Source organism: Fistularia commersonii, chromosome 8 (genome assembly GCF_037954325.1).
Source record: "Fistularia commersonii isolate RoL2024-O1a breed Wild chromosome 8, RoL_Fcom_v1.0, whole genome shotgun sequence".
Lineage (NCBI taxonomy): Eukaryota > Metazoa > Chordata > Actinopteri > Syngnathiformes > Fistulariidae > Fistularia > Fistularia commersonii.
The window spans coordinates 1715461-1733597 of record NC_141291.1 but is presented as its reverse complement, the minus strand read 5'-3'; positions in this window follow the sequence as shown (position 1 = coordinate 1733597).

Here is an 18137-nt window from a genome sequence, read left to right as displayed (position 1 = left end):
AGTTTCTAGTCCATACATCATCGCTGGTCTCACCACTGTCTTGTACACCTTTCCTTTTATTCTGGCCGATAGTCTTCTATCACATAGTACCCCTGACACTTTTCTCCACCCATTCCAACCTGCTTGGACCCGTCTCTTCACCTCTTTTCCGCACTCTCCGTTGCTCTGGACTGTTGACCCTAAGTACCTGAAATCCTCCAGCTTCTTGATCTCCATTCCCTGTAGCCTCACCGCTCCACCCGAGTTCCTCTCATTCACACACATATATTCTGTCTTGCTGCGACTAACTTTCATTCCTCTCCTTTCCAGAGCATACCTCCACCTCTCTAGATTTTCCTCTACCTGTTGTCTGCTCTCACTACAGATCACAATGTCATCCGCAAACATCATGGTCCATGGGGATTCCTGTCTAACCTCATCTGTCAGCCTATCCATCACCATTGCAAACAAGAAGGGGCTCAGTGCTGATCCCTGATGGAGTCCCACCTCCACCTTGAACTTCTCTGTTACCCCTACAGCACACCGTACCAGTGTCTCACAGCTAGCATACATGTCCTGCACCAGTCCAACATACTTCTCTGCCACTCCAGACTTCCTCATACAATACCAGAGCTCCTCTCTTGGCACCCTGTCATATGCTTTTTCTAGGTCTACAAAAACGCAGTGCAACTCCCTCTGGCCTTCTCTGTACTTTTCTATTAGCATTCTCAACGCAAATACTGCATCTGTAGTACTCTTCCTAGGCATGAAGCCATACTGCTGTTCACAAATGCTGACTTCTGCTCTCAGTCTAGTTTCCACTACTCTTTCCCATAACTTCATTGTATGGCTCATCAACTTTATCCCTCTGTAGTTGCCACAATTCTGCACATCCCCTTTATTCTTAAAAATAGGCACCATCACACTTTGTCTCCATTCTTCAGGCATCTTCTCACTCTCTAAGATCCTGTTGAATAATCTAGTCAGAAAATCTACCGCTGCCTCTCCTAGACACTTCCACACCTCCACAGGTATATCATCAGGACCAACTGCTTTTCCACTCTTCATCCTCTTCAATGCCTTCCTCACTTCACTTTTACTAATTTTTGCTACTTTGTGGTCTACAATAGTCACCTCTTCTACCCTTGCCTCTCTTTCATTTTCCACATTCATCAGTTCTTCAAAGTACTCTTTCCATCTTCCCATCACTCTTCTAGCATCTGTCAATACATTTCCCTCTCTGTCCTTTATCACCCGGACCTGTTGTACATCCTTTGCATCTTTATCTCTCTGTTTCGCCAACCTGTATAGATCATTCTCACCCTCCTTACTATCCAACCGAGCATACAAGTCATCATAAGCCCTTTGTTTTGCCTTTGCTACCTCTATCTTTACCTTTCGCCGCACCTCCCTGAACTCCTGTCTGTTCTCTTCAGTCCTCTCAGTATCCCACTTCTTCTTCGCTAACCGCTTTCTCTGTATACACTCCTGCACTTCCTCATTCCACCACCAAGTCTCCTTATCTACTTTCCTTCCAGATGACACACCAAGTACTCTTTTACCTGTCTCCCTGATAACACTAGCTGTAGTTGTCCAATCATCTGGAAGCTCACCCTGACCACCCAGACCCTTTCTCAACTCCTCCCTGAAAACCATGCAACACTCCTCCCTTTTCAGCTTCCACCATTTTGTCCTCTGCTCTGCCTTTGTCCTCTTCATCTTCCTTGTCACCAGAGTCATCCTACAAACCACCATCCTATGCTGTCTGGCTACACTCTCACCTACAACTACTTTGCAGTCACTAATCTCTTTCAGGTTACCTCGTCTATACAAGATGTAGTCTACCTGCGTGCTCCTACCTCCGCTCTTATAAGTTACCCTATGTTCCTGTTTTTTCTGGAAAAAGGTGTTCACTACAGCCATTTCCATCCTTTTTGCAAAATCTACCACCATCTGTCCCTCTGCATTCCTATCCTGGATACCAAATCTGCCCATCACTTCTTCATCCCCTCTATTGCCTTCACCAACATGTCCATTGAAGTCTGCACCAATGACCACTCTCTCATTTCTGGGAATATTCTGCATCACTTCATCTAACTCATTCCAGAACTTCTCCTTCTCTTCAGATTCACATCCCACCTGCGGGGCATAGCCACTAACAACATTGAGCATCACACCTTCGATTTCCAGTTTCAGACTCATAAGTCTATCTGACATTCTTTTCACCTCTAGGACGTTCCTAACAAACTCCTCCTTCAAGATAACTCCTACTCCATTTCTCTTCTTGTCAGTACCATAATAGTACAACTTAAAGCCTGCTCCTAAGCTTCTAGCCTTACTACCTTTCCACCTGGTCTCCTGGACACACAGTATATCCACCTTCCTTCTCTGCATCATGTCGACCAGCTCTCTACCTTTTCCTGTCATAGTCCCAACATTCAAAGTCCCTACTCTCAGTCCCAGACTCTTTCCCTTCCTCCTCTCTCTCTGCTTCCGAACACGCACTCCACCTCTTCTTCTTGTTCTTGTTCTTCGACCCACAGTAGCCCAATTTCCATTAGTACCCTGTAGGTCATCAGTACCAATGGCGGTCGTTGTTAACCCGGTCCGCGACCGATCCGGTATGGTATAGTTTTGGTTGTCTCGCATATTTGGTTTTGGCAAAAGTTTTACGCCGGATGCCCTTCCTGACGCAACCCTCTGCATTTATCCGGGCTTGGGACCGGCACAGGGAGACACTGCTCCGTGCCCCCCCAAGGCAGGCTTGGAGAGGCACGGGCCAGTGCCGCCCTGAGGCTGCATTTCAACTTGTAATTACCATTATCATTATTATGATTATTATTAATAATACTCTTACTTTCATGGTCATTATTATTATTATCATTATTATTATTATTATTAGTAGTAGTAGTATTATTATTATTAGTAGTAGTAGTAGTAGTAGTATTTTTAGTATTTTATTATTAATAATAATGTAATATTGGTATTAGTAGTAATACTATTATTAGTATGATACAATTATTTTCATTGCCACCAGTTCAAATATTATTGATATTAGTATGACTATAGACATCAACATATTATTATTATTATCATTATTATTATTATTATTATTATTATTATTATTATTATTATTATTATTATTATTAATAATAATAATAATAATAATAATAATAATAATGATAATAATAATGGTAATATTATTATTTGTAGTAATCATATTAATAGTATTAATACAATTATTCTCATTGACACCAGTTTAATATTGATATTGGTATTACTAAAACATCAACTTGATATTATTATTATTACTATTATTACCAGCAATACTATTATGGTTGGAAGTGCCATGAATACTAGTATTATATTAGCAATAATATTATTGTTTTTATCGTTATTAATACTTTTATTTTTATTCTCATTACCAATACTATCAATATGTATATGATAATAATCACACTTATAATAATAATAATAATAATCATTATTTTTATTTTTTACTGCAATTAATACCATAGTTATCTGAGTCATTAGCATTATTATTTCAATTGTTACTATCATTCTAATTTGTATTGTTGCGCTAATCAATATTTTTACACTTTTTGTTGTTAGTATTATTCATATTATTGTCCTAAATTTGCAGTAGTAGTGGTCGTAGTTTGTTGGTCAGTGTGAAATGGTCTTTCCTTCATCACCTTGTTTCTATTCACTCATTCATTCATTCATTGTTCGACGGTGATTCGAGGTTTTGTGTTTTGCTGAATGTTGTTCCTGCTCGCCGGCCGGTGAAGGCAGGAATCCAACCAGCACCCCTGTGGCTGCCGTCCACCTTATCCACTTTTAGCTCTTTGTTGCTTCTCTGCATGCCATACAAATCAATAGATTCCCAAAGGCGGCATTCGTTTGGTGCAGGTGGGAAAATAAAAAATGAACATTTCTAATTTCCAGCTTTAGATTTTATCACCTTCATGTAATCTGAGATGGAAGAGGACGGGAACGGTCAACGCCGTCGTTTTCTTTATTCCGCCGGTTTGACGGATCGTGACCCGAAATCTGGACGTGTTTCAAAGCGCACAGGTTTTGCGTTGTGATTTCAAAGTCTTCGCTCCGGCTTCCTATTAGGTCTCATATTGATTTTAAAGTTCTTTCATTGGCTCTGGAAGCAGCGCATGGCCTTTCAACTGACTTCAACTCAGATGTTCTTCTGGTTTTTGTCATATAAAACAGGTCTGTCTGATCCTGGAGCTCCAAAATAGCAGCTGATGCTGTCGAAAAATAAATAAATCATATATATATTTATATTTATACATATATATCTATGTCTGATGCCAGCAAAAGAAAATACTCAATTATTCATTAATGTATTCACCTTTGGTGTGTTGTTTTGAAAATGGAGTTGTTTCATATATCTATATTTGTATTTATTTTGATATTTAATACATAAAAAAATACATATTTGTATTTTTTTTTATATCAATATTATTTTGTTTTCATTTTGTCTTATTTTAGGGTAATTAGGTGATGTGCTAAATGTGCTATAATTGTATATTTTCATACACATTAAAATGGATCTCGATACATTAGAATAAAAAAAATGCACAGGAAACACTTATTGTGAATGAATACATGACTGAATGCATGAGTGAGTGATTTTTTTATTCATTGTTATAGCTATATTTATTGACATTATCTTAAATTGTATGAGATTGTGCAACATGTATACCATTAGATACCTGATAATAATGCTATTTTTATCCAAAATATATTGATTTTATCCTACTTTCACATATATATTGGCAACACATTATTGCTTATTTGTGCAGAGGAGTCCAGAATTTGCTTAGCGACAGTATTTTATACATTCCTTCCATCTCCATTTGCTGGTAGGAGAAGAGAAGTGTCTGCAGAGGGATCGTCTTCTTGATTGATTGTTCCACATGTTTAGTTTCACGTGAGACACAAGGAATCGTTGAAAGAGGCTTCGGGGAATCAAACTGAGGAGGTCGACGCTCCCGTTCCTCCTGTCAGCGACGTCGGATGGATTTAAAACTCCATAAATGCAAAGTATAAGGGCTTCTCGACAAACGCGGTGTGATTTAAGAAAGTCATAATGAAAATGAATACATAAAAAATAAGCAAATACATTAAAAAAAGATATGAATAAAGATAATAAATTTACAGATAATGACATAAATTCACCAGAAAAAAAGAAAAAAAAAAATCAAGATGTTCCAATTTCTAAAACGCAAAGATATTGACTAATTTGATATTTGATTTGTATCTGGCATCCATTTAAAAATCAACATTGGTTTCACGCAGACATGCAGGTCATTATTTACTGCAGACATTAAACGCCAGCTGGCATGTGTCAGAAAAAAAAAAACCCTCAACCACAAATAAATAAAATATATTTTTATAGTTATTTAAATAGAAATGTGTATTGATACTATAAGTACTACTTCTACTACAACTACAATTTCAACAATTTCCTTCGGGATAAATAAAGTTGTTCTTATCATATCTTATCTCATCTTATCTTATCTTATCTATTTCTAATAACTACAACTAACTACTTCTTATTATAATAACAATAATAATAATAATAATAATAATGATAATAATCACTATTATTATCAGTAGTATTTCTTACAATTATTAAATAATGATAACAACATCAACAATAATATGTGTGCAATTATGTGTGCATATGTGTGCAATTATTATTATTGTTTTTTGTTTTTTTTTTTATATAGATTTTTTTCAATTATTTGGCTCCTTTTAAATGTTTCTGTGATTTGGCAAATTTTGAAATCACCGTTTAGTGAAAAGCCCCGGTCCTGTCCTTTGCAAAGAACAAACAATGTTTCATTGTCCTGCCAGATAATCCGTCAACCTTAAAAGTTCTCAGTTGTTTCCGAGCGCGACTCTTTCCCTTCGGCTGAACCGGCCTGTTTGTCAAACAGGCCTTGAATTCAGCAAATAAGCTTTTCTTTATTCTGAATACTATTAACATCCAAACACACAATGATGACAAAATGTAGGTAGAACCAAAGAACCAAGTAAACAAAATTCTACTCAGTACTACTACTACTACTAGTAGTACTACTTCTGAGGCAGTAGTGACTCAGTTGGTAGAGCAGGCATCCCTCCAATTGGAAAGATTTGTAGAGTCTGGCTGGCGCATTGCATGGCAGCTCTTCCACCACCAGCGTGTGTGTGTGTGTGTGTGTGTGTGTGTGTGTGTGTGTGTGTGTGGGTAAATGTCAGCCAGTGTAAAGCAATTTGGAACCAAAGGAAGATGAAAGGGCTGCATAAGTTGAGACCATTTTCTTCTCCTCTACGGATTTTACACGACAGAAGATCCTGAGCTAATGAACGCCTGATCACCAACAAATCGGCCTACGAACAGTGTTCAATCAAATTTTAGACCGAGCTGCTAACAAGCCGAACACACAAACACACTGCTTTCCGTGCTGTAGCATTGTAGCATAGCGTTGTGTACATCATTCATCGTTGTGTTCTACTTTTTTTCAAACTAGCGTTGGTGCATGATGACACAAACAGCCAAACTCACTGCTTTCTGTGCTGTAGCATTGTAGCATAGCTGCAGTCGTGCGCGCTACTTCGTTGTTTACATCATTCATCGTTGTTTTCTAGTTTTTGAATGCTTTTCATGCTTTTTTTCGGTAAGTTAGCCTCATTATGCCGCCCCAAAAAGCTAAAAGTGCTAGTGATAGCGCTAACTGAGAACAAATTTTTGATAAAATCTTGGGTCGAGCTGCGAACTAGCCGCGGTGCACAATAGGCAAACTTACTGCTTTCCATGCTGTGGCATTGTGGCGTAGCAGCAGTCGTGCGTGCTACTTTATTGTTTACATCATTCATTGTTGTGTTCTACCTTTAGAACGCTTTCCATGCTTTTTTTAAAGTAAGTTAGAGTCATTGTGGCACCCAAATAAGCTAAAACTGCTCGTGATAGCACTGACGTCAAACAGATTTTGACAAAATTTTGGCTCAAGCTGCTAACTAGCCTCGGTGCACGAACAGGCAAACTCACTGTTTTCTGTGCTGAAGCATTGTAGCATAGCGGCAGTTGCGAATGCTACTTTATTGTTTACATCACTCATCGTTGTGTTCAGCCTTTAGAACACTTTCAGTGCTTTTTTAAAGTAAGTAAGTGTCATTATGGCGCCCAAAAAAGCTAAAAGTGCTAGTGATAGCGCTGACTGAGAACAGATTTTTGATAAAATTTTGGGTCGAGCTGCGAACTAGCCTCGGTGCACGAACACATGAACAGGCAAACTCACAGCTTTCCGTGCTGTAGCATTGTAGCATAGCGGTAGTCATGCGTGCTACTTCATTGTGTACATCACTCATCGTTGTGTTCAGCCTTTAGAACACTTTCCGTGCTTTTTTAAAGTAAGTAAGTGTCATTATGGCACCAAAAAAAGCTAAAAGTGCTAGTGATAGCGCTGACTGGCTCGAGCTGTGAACCACCCTCAATGCACGAACACATGAACAGGCAAACTCACTGCTTTCCTTGCTGGAGCATTGTAGAATAGCTGCAGTCGTGCGTGCTACTTTGTTGTTTACATCATTCATCGTTGTGTTCTACTTTTTGAACGCTTTCTGTGCTTTTTTTCAGTAAGTTAGTTTCATTATGGTGCCCAAAAAGCTAAAAGTGCTAGTGATAGCGTTGAGGGAGAACACATTTTTGATAACATTTTGGCTCGAGCTGCGAACTAGCCTCGGAGCACGAACAGGAAAGCTCGCTGCTTTCTGTGCTGTAGCATTGTAGCGTAGCAGCAGTTGTGCGTGCTACTTCATTGTTTACATCATTCATCGTTGTGTTCTACTTTTTGAACGTTAGCCTCATTATAATGCCAAAAAGGTTAAAAGTGCCAGTGATAGTGGTGTTAAGAGGAAGTTCAGTGGATCTGGAAAGGAAATAGTCGCTAAAGGTGAGAGCGTTGTTGATGTTACAGACCTGCGACACAGCTAAGCTAACTGTGTACAATCCTGCAGACCAAATATGAGCTAAAGACAGCTAATGTGGCTAAATAAGCAACTACACTAACAGAGGAAAGAGATTGGATGAATGAGCTAGCTGAAGATAGCATTAGCATTAGCATTAGCTAGGGTCTCACATGCTGGAAGGATTTACTTTAGCTGATTTAGCGAAGGCCGAGTACAAGTGCTGGCAAGAAGAAAAAGACCAGCAGAAACTCAGCAATAATTGAGGTTAGCTTTGGTTTATTTTTGTATTAAAAGGGTTTGCAAAGAGTGCAGTGTGTTTTTTAGGTCTGAAGAACCGATCGCTTGCGTTTACACTGATTTTACAGGATATATCGATTCTGTAAGCGAACATTTCAGTTTGCAAACGGAGTCAAAGTACGTCTCCTGCGTGCGAACGCAAAGGTTAAAATGTGAAGACGTTCAATCCGTGTGGACGTCCAGGAATATTTCCAACAAACACAAGATAAATTTATCTTATTTGTTTTGCCGCTCGCTTCTTAATTGCATCCTTTTTGTGTCGATGCCATTGGGTTTGTCATTGGAGGAACGGGATGAAAAGTCGCCGCGGAAATAAAGCGTGACTGTTCATGCGGGAGGTGGACGTTTCCGGGTGTTTTTATTCCTTTCGCTTTCAAAGAGGGACGGGTTTAATACGGCGAGGCTGCGAACGCGTCTCGCCATCTGCGGCTGCTGGACTTCCAACTGCGCCTTTCAGCCGATCAATGGGACATCTTTTTTTATTTGCTTTCTTTAATTCTGTTTTTTTTTTTTTTTCTTTTAATGATAGCGTATTAAATATCGGCTCAGTCGTTGCTCGGGGGACGTCTCCTTGGGAACAGCGGTAGCCGTGCTGCAATGCGTATTTCACGAAATAAAATAAAATAAAAAAAACAACGAGCGTCTCGGTTTTCCCCCCCGCCGGCGACAGACGCTAACGGTGACTGACAGCCGTGACAGCGGGTCACGTTTGGAGTTTCGGCTTCTTTTTCCCTCTTGTTTTACGATTTAGTGACAGGCTGACAGCCGAACAGCCGAGTACATTAACACGTCAATACACACCCGGATGATTATCGCCCCCGGAGAGAAATCATCGCCGTTAAAAAAAAAAAAAAAAAAAAAAAAAAGAGGAAGATGTGGTGACATCTTCTCCGTGAGGGGTTGGAGCTCTGCGGCGGGATGGACGGGACGCCGCAGAAGAGTAAGATATAGTAATTGGAGACAACGGCCGTGAAATCCAGGCTGGTGATAATCCATTTGTTGAGGAAAGTGCGGCAGAAATGCTCCTTTCTTGTCTTAATGGTTGTTTATCCCAGATCTCACATTTCATTCCTCACAGGGATTTAGGGTGCCGTTCAAGGACACCTTAGCGGGGACGGAGGCTTTGCTGTCACGGACGCTCGAATCCGGGCCGTCCGCTTGAAAGATGGCGGCACTAATTTTCGAGCGGGTGTTTTGTTCTTTAGCGGCCTTTATCTGAGAGTCTGATCCGCCGTCGCTGAAATGAAGGGAAGGTTTGCTGAGTGGTTTCACAAAAACGTCTGGTTGAAGACAAATACCTGGTTGATGTGTGAGAAGATCAGGAGAAAGGCTGGCAGTTCAATATCATAGCAATAATAGAAATAATAATAACATCAAGGACAACATCCATTATAATAATAGTAATAATAATAATCATTATATGCTATTATATGTTATATATAAGATATTGATATAATAATAATAATAATAATAATAATAATAACAATAATAATAAATATTATTATTATAATTATTATCACTAATTTTATTTTAGTTATTGTAGTTGAAACGCCAACCACTAATAATAACATTAAAAGTAATAACAATAATAATTATTATTATGATTATTAGATTAATTACACCAACTGTAACAATATTACATAATTCATATCAATTAATTATTACAATGATATATTATTATTATCTACTATCATCATACTTATTATTTTTATCATTTTTGTTGTTACTACTACTATAACTAATTATATCTATTTTGATTTTAATTATTACCGTTGCGGTTGTTTCCATTGATGTTGCCATTATTAGAATTATTAGTTTAGTATTCTAATATTTTTTCTTGTTCTCCTTGCTACTATTACTACTATTAATAATAATAATAATAATAATAATAATAATAACAATGACAATAGCTATTGTTATATTAATGATTGCTGTTGTATCTATTGGTATTGCTAGTATTATCATCATTATATTTATCTCCTTTATTACTACCCTTTGAGTCTTTGGCCCTGTGTGTGTGTTTATGTGTGTGTGTGTGTGTGTGTGGATGGATGAATGTTTTCTCCTGTAAAGCGCGCTGCAGAGGTGTGTTTTGTGGTGAAAATGTCCATATAATAAAACGCTCCCATCCAGATGGCGTTCGGCGGAAGCGTCTCCGCCTGCCGCCTGAACGCTTCTGACATTTGTCAGATGAGTAAACCGGGTCCCGCGGCTGATTGGACGCTAACTTTCATGCCATTAGTTTGAGACTCTTCAACCTCTTTATTCATTTCAGTTTCATCAAATAAACATGATTCTGTCAAAGTGTCTCTGGAGAATAAAGGGCCGTTGGTTGATCCTTTCATGCCGGCCGTGGCTTCAGATGAGGGTTTTGCACGAGCTGGATCTCCTGCAAAAACCCTCGCAGGGTCATGGACACACACCTTGGTTGGACTTTTTATCTATTTTCATTTTTTTCATTTTTTCATTTTTTTCCGCATGACTCCCTTGAAAAAAATTACAGTGATTATCGCAATAATAGCCATTCAATTAATATTCCGCATAATTGCGATTATAATCTTAATGCTCCTGTGTTGGGAATACTGTTGAATGAATAAGATAAGATAAGATAAGATAAGATAAGAACAACTTTATTAATCCCGAAGGAAATTGTTGTGCCAGAGTTTCAAGCAAAAACATAACAATGATAAATAATAGTAGGAAGGTGGGAGAATAAGAAATACAGTAAAATATAAAGTGTCAAGGTTAAGCCTATCAAGTGTTTTAAGGTCTTAAGTACAAAGATTTGAATGAATGAATACATAAATATCCAGTTTTTTTAAGTTTGAAATGTTTTTTTGAGTCAAACTGAGGTTGAATACAAACAACAAGGCGCCACTTTGATGCACTTAAGGTCGCCGAAGAGACTTCCTGTTTGAGACGCGACGGATTGACCTTTCTGACAGGCGACTCGTGTTCAAGCGCTCATAAAACATGCATGGATGATGCGTTTCTGTGTGTGTGTGTGTGTGTGTGTGTGTGTGTGTGAATTTTCTTAAACCCCTAAACTGTAAGCTTTTTTTTTCCCTCCCCTTTTTTTTTTCCCTTTATATATTTTTCATGAGCTGGGAGACAAGATATCCGTAGCACTACGAATTTTAAACGCTCGCAAAATCAGCGTGTTTTGTAAAAAAAACGCTGTTTTGGGTGAAAGGTTCCTTGAGGTCGACGGTAAAATAGCGCGGCTAACGCGTCCGTCTCCGGGCCGCGCTTCATCTTTGTTGATGTCTGCTACGAAATAAAAATGACGGTTTCAACTTGTTTTGTTTGCACGCAAAAAAACGCTAGAGATGACGCGTTTTAGCAAAAAGAGCTAACTTCTTCTTCTTCTTTTGGGTTTTCCCTTCAGGTGTCGCCACAGCTAGTCAACTTTCTCCATCCAACCCTATTCTCTGGATCCTCCTCTCTCACACCAACTACCTTCATATCTTCTCTCACGACGTCCATAAATCTTCTCTTTGGTCTTCCTCCAGACCTCTTGCCTGGCAGCTTCACCTTCAGCAACCTTCTACCCAGATCTTCACCATGGTTTGGACATGAACACTCCTTTGTTCATGTCCAAAACATCTCAATCATCACTTTGTTCGGTCATACATGTCCTGCACTCCTGTGACAGATTCTTCTTCTTCTTTCGGGTTTTCCCTTCAGGTGTCGCCACAGCGAGTCAACTTTCTCCATCTAACCCTATTCTCAGGATCCTCTTCTCTCACACCAACTACCCTCATATCTTCTCTCACTACGTCCATAAATCTTCTTTTTGGTCTTACTCGAGACCTCTTGCCTGGCAGCTCCAATTCCAGCATCCGTCTACCGATACATTCTCTATCCCTCCTCTGTCCATGACCCAACCATCTCAGTCTGGCTTCTCTGACCTTCTTTCCAAAACATCTAACATGTGCTGTTCCTCTGATAGACTCATTCCTGATCCTCTCCATCCTGGTCACTCCCAGGATGGAGAACCTCAACATCTTCATCTCTGCAACCTCTAGTTCTGCCTGCTGTCTTTTGGTCATTGTAACAGTTTCTAGTCCAAACATCATCGCTGGTCTCACCACTGTCTTGTACACCTTTCCTTTCATTCTGGCTGATGTTCTTCTATCTCTTCGTACCCCTGACACTTTTCTCCACCCATTCCAACCTGCTTGGACCCGTCTCTTCACCTCTTCTCCACACTCTCCTTTGCTCTGGACTGTTGACCCCAAGTACCTGAAATCCTCCAGCTTCTTGATCTCCACTCCCTGTAGCCTCACCGTTCCACCAGAGTTCCTCTCATTCACACACATATATTCTGTCTTGCTGCGACTAACCGTCATCCCTCTCCTTTCCAGAGCATACCTCCACCTCTCTAGATGTTCCTCTACCTGTTGTCTGCTCTCACTACAGATCACAATGTCATCCGCAAACATCATGGTCCATGGGGATTCCTGTCTAACCTCATCTGTCAGCCTGTCCATCACCAGTGCGAACAAGAAGGGGTTCAGAGCTGATCCCTGATGGAGTCCCACCTCCACCTTGCACTTCTCTGTTACCCCTACAGCACACCGTACCAGTGTCTCACAGCCAGCATACATGTCCTGCACCAGTTAGCAAAAAGAGCTAACGAGTGTTAAAAAAAAAAAAAGAGTACGACGTGTATTTATAAGGGCCGCCAGATGCATCTCCTCGCTCTATCCCTTTAAATCCACATTTTCCTCGAGACGATATCCCCCTCGGACTTCCCTTCCCTCGATTGGGAATATCTTTCCGCAGCCGCCCCGCTTTCGCTGTAAATCCCAGATTTGTACTTCCTGCCCGCTCTCGAAGATAAGATCCCAGAAGTGAGTGCCTACTCTGCGTTTATTCATCACCGGGTTCGTGCCGTGTTCCGTCCCGCAGATGGTGTGATATCTTTTTTTTTTTTTCGGCCGCGATTCTAAATGTGTATTTTTTCTTTTTTTTTTTTTTTTGACATTTTCGGTTATCTGCGAGGGGTAACGCCGCCGCATCGAGATAAACTGGAAGCAGCTTGTGGAAGCTGGGTTCTGCATTAGCTTCTTGCTGCAGGGGTCAAACGTCAGATGTGAAAGTAAGTCCGAAACAGCCGTTCTGCTGGAACAGATCTTTCTGCCCCGCCTCCCTTTGGCCTTCCCTTTGCGATGACCTTCGCCTCGCAGTTAATAAGTGACCCTGCAGGAACCGAACAGGAGCATCTCTCCATCGGCATGCACAGCATAGAGTAGCATGTGTGTGTGTGTGTGTGTGTGTGTGTGTGCAGCCAACCAGGCGTGCATTTCTGTCTTTTTTTTATTTTAGTGGTTTGCTTTTCTGCAACCCGTTTGCACAAAAATAAATGGTAGTCGTGTTACGACTACTTCTACCTCTGTGTTTATGCCAAAGTATTAATTTTAGAATGAGAAGGTCATGATATGTAATAATATATTTTTATTGTTTTATTAGAAATGATAAAATTCGATCTGTGCATCATCATAGATGCAGCCAAGTACAATTATTTATAGTGCATTTCTGTCTTTTTTGTATTTTAGTCGCTTGTCTGCAACCCGTTTGTACAAAAAGTAATGGTAGTTGTTTTATGACTAGTTCTGCCACTGTGTTTAGACCAAAGTATTAATATTAGAATGAGAAGGTCATGATATGTAATGATGTTTTGTTTTTATTTGAAATGATGAAATACGATTTGTGCATCATCATACATCCAGACAAGTAGAATTATTTATAGTGCATTTCTGTCTTTTTTTGTATTTTAGTCGTTTGCTTTTCTGTACAAAAAGAAATGGTAGTGGTGTTAAGACTAGTTCTACCGCTGCGTTTAGACCAAAGTATTAATTTTAGAATGAGAAGGTCATGATATGTAACAATATGTTTTGATAGTTTTTTATTTGAAATGATAAAATACAATCTGTGCATCATCATACATCCAGACAAGTAGAATTATTTATAGTGCATGACTGGAAAAGAAAAAAGAAAAAAAAAAGAAATATATGTTTACTAAGTCCCTGCTACCTTCATGACCTATTGGAAAGAAGGGAAAAAAAAAAAAAAAAATCATCCAAAGCCGTGCATCAAATCACTACTTGACCTTTTTGTAACTGTGCGAAAGTGAAATTACAGAAATAGCCAAAGGACGGTCATCATGGTTGGTCTTTACTGGAAATATGTGGGTAAGTGTGTGGAGAATGTGTTCCCTTGCAAGTGACTTTTTATTTTTTATTTTATTCATTCATGTAGCGATCGTTATTATATTCTGATTGGCTCGTTCCATCCTCATCGTTCCCAAAGAGAACCTCGGCATCTTCACCTCTTCTATCTCCAGCTCTGCTTGCTTTCCTCTCCTCGCCACTGTCTTCTACACCTTTGCTTTCATTCTGGCTGATGGTCTTTTATCACCCCTGACATTTTTCTCCGCCCCTTCCAACCTGCTTGAACCCGTTTCTTCACCTCTTCTCCACAGTCTCCATAGCTCTGTACCGTTGACCCTCGGTATTTAACATCCTCCACCTTCTTGATCTCAGCCCTGTTCCTCTTGGGTTCCTCTCATTCAGACACATGTGTTCTGACTTGCTGCGACCGACCTTCATTCCTCTCCTTTCCAGCGCATACCTCCACCTGTCTCCAGCACTCACCACAGATCACAATGTCATCTGGAGTCATCAAGGTCCTCGGAGATTCCTGTCAAACCTCATCTGTCAGCCTGTCCATCACCACTGTAAACAAGAAGGGGCTTATAGCTGACCCCTGATGTAGTCCCAGATCCACCTTGAACTTCTCTGTCACATCAACAGCACACCTCACCACTGTCGTGCATCGGGCATACATGTCCTGCACCAGTCAAACATACCTCTGTGCCACTCCGGCCTTCCTCGTCCGACTCCACAGTTCCTCTCTTGGCCCCCTATCGTAGGCTCTTTTAAAATGCAGCTCACCTTGAACTTCTCTGTCACACCAACAGCACACCTCACCACTGTCTCATAACGGGCATACATGTCCTGCACCAGTCAAACACTTCTTTGCCGCTCCAGACTTTTTTCATGAAATACCAACCACCGCTTATCCTGCGCTCACGGTCCCGATTATGCAGCGGGTTCATTAGAGACCCTAAACTGCCCAGACGTGTAAATATACAGGATAAGCTGATGAATGAAAGAATGAATGTGTAATTGTTGCTACTTTCTCCTCGGCTATTGTGCTGTCACACCCCCATATTGACCAGAGCTCACGCAAACTTCGATGTTATGTGTTTCAATAGATACGCTGCGCCATAAACTGTATCGCAAAAGCAATCATGAGAGCAGAAAGAAATAAATGCATTAATTTTGCTTTGTTTAATGTCATTTGCACATCTGCGATGAATCATGCTCACGTTACTCAACTCCACCCTTTATTATGGATCAGGTTATTAATAATAATGAACAAACGTCCGGCAGATACTAAAACTCTATATCGTCATTGTGTATTTGATTATATATGAATGAGGAGTGATGAAAAAAAAAAAAAAAATCCAGGGTTTTTCCCGTCTCTTGATTTTCCAGGGTTATTGAGGAGAAGTCACTCAGCACGGAGCGTTTAATTTAATACCATCTTTTCTCTCCAATCAAGCAGCTAAAATCACCTCAGAGGAACAAATCTTTCAAAAGTCACTCTTTAAACCTGGCAGGAAAAAAAAAAAAAAAAAAAATGAGCAGACGGGACGAGCGATTTAATTTTGATGTATTCTTTTTTTTCCCTCCCTGTGAAATATCAGCACTTTTGATTTCCTTAATGCGCTGCAGCAAGACAAGCAGAAGATGTCAGTTTGACGCTCACCTTGGAATGAAAGGCAGCCTCGTGTGAAGGACGATACCTCTGTTGCCATTTTCCCTTTAGTACATTAAAGTAAGAGATGGGAGAAATCTTGACAGGGTTTTTTTTTTTTTTTTATTTTTTCTCTCTGTCTCAACCCTCTCAAGGAACATTTTGTATAATATTTTTGAACTCGATATGAATGGGACGCTGTCACGATACGACAATTACGGTTATGTCACCCGGCAAATGGCTGTCATCGCTGGCGTTTTTATTTATTTACACCTTTTGTGACGTTGCCGTGGAAATACCGCGGCGCTCGCGTAACACAATGGATGTTTGAACGGCGAATCCTCAGGAATGATGCGACGGTGAAGGGCGAAGACGTCCTTGCAGACGCCGGAAGCGATGGTCCACTATCCTCCTTCATTACGGCGTCCTCTGTTGTGGAGCTCTGTTGGTCTGAAGGTCAACCACATCCTTGACAACCTTCTTCTCCAACTGCTCCCTTTAAACAAACGACAAATCTAACGACTTTTCGGAGACAAAGTCCAGGCTGTTGCAGGAGGAACCATCTCAGGAGACGCTAGCAGAGCTCTGCATCTCCGCTGAGCTCCATGGACCTTCAGTCCAGATGTGTCACCAGAAGCGTCCCAGGCGTGCCTTGACGATCGGCGTCCTTTAGATGGAAAGGCACGAGAAAGTAAAACAGTTCCAGGATTCTAGAACCAAGATGTAGCCTACTGGAGATGCAGAAGGTCTAAACCAGACCCGGGTATTTTACGGCCACATACGACCCGTTTTTGCTTTTTTATCATCGTTCTTTAGATGGAAACCCATGAGAATGCAAAGCAGTTTTAGGATTCTAGAACCATTCCTGGCAAGATGTAGCCTAATGGAGATGCAGAAGGTCTAAACCAGACCCGGGTATTTTACGGCCACATACGACCCGTTTTTGCTTTTTTATCCGTCCCGCCAAACTATTTTCTTTGAATATTTTAATCAGCATTTTCAATCAATATTGAATCTAGAAACTCCTTTTTTTTTTTTTTTCTTTTGGTTTAATTTTGTATGGATGATTACTTTACAAAGTAATGCTGGTACATTTATATGATTATTCATGATTTTAAAATTGAAATAAAATGCTAATTAATTTCAATATTTGAATTACAATTTTCACTTACATGATAACTAGTTGTCCCGCACATAAAAATAAAATAAGAGATGTGGCCCGCAGACCAAAATAATTACCCAGCCTTGGTCTAGATGTTGTTGTTTTTTCCTGCATGTGACGTTAAAGTCTCATTGCAGGAACCTCTGATTGTTCGTTTAATTACATTGGGTTTTAAATAAAAAAAAAAAAAAAAAGAATTTGTAAACTCAACCTCGTCACCTTCAATCCTTTGCTTCATCATGATTGAGCAGAAACAACATTTTCCTGCATTGTTATTTTAATTAAAAAAAAAAAAATAGTTACAATCATCAACTATGATAGTAAATTATATTTTGGTATCAAGACAAGAAAAAGACAAGACTAAGATCTCTATTGGAGGGATAAAATCAATGAATCAATGAAGTGGTTAATATTCCAATTAAGAATTGATTTTATACATATTTGGAGTCATTTATAGATGTAATTGCTTATAATCATTCCATATAAAAAACGGATAAATACATAAATTCAACATCGAAAGCAATCTCTCGTCATACATTGTGCTTGGTTGATTTGTCACAACAGCACAACAATAACAATATTAATAAAAATGAATATGAATATAAATAAAAGAGACAAGACACAACAACAACAGCAAGGATAAAAATAGCTGACAATAAAAAAAAATTAAAAAAAGAACTGAAAAAAGTTTTTTTTTTTTTTCTTTTCAGTCATTTATTGTCATATGTACAGTGTGTAAACACATATAGGATATTATATTTGTATCATATATAAATATATATTTCATTATATAGTAGGTATATCTGTATATATATATATATATAAACTATTTATAATTTTTGATTTATATAATATTTAATGAAATGTTTACTTTTTGAATTGAAATTGAATAATT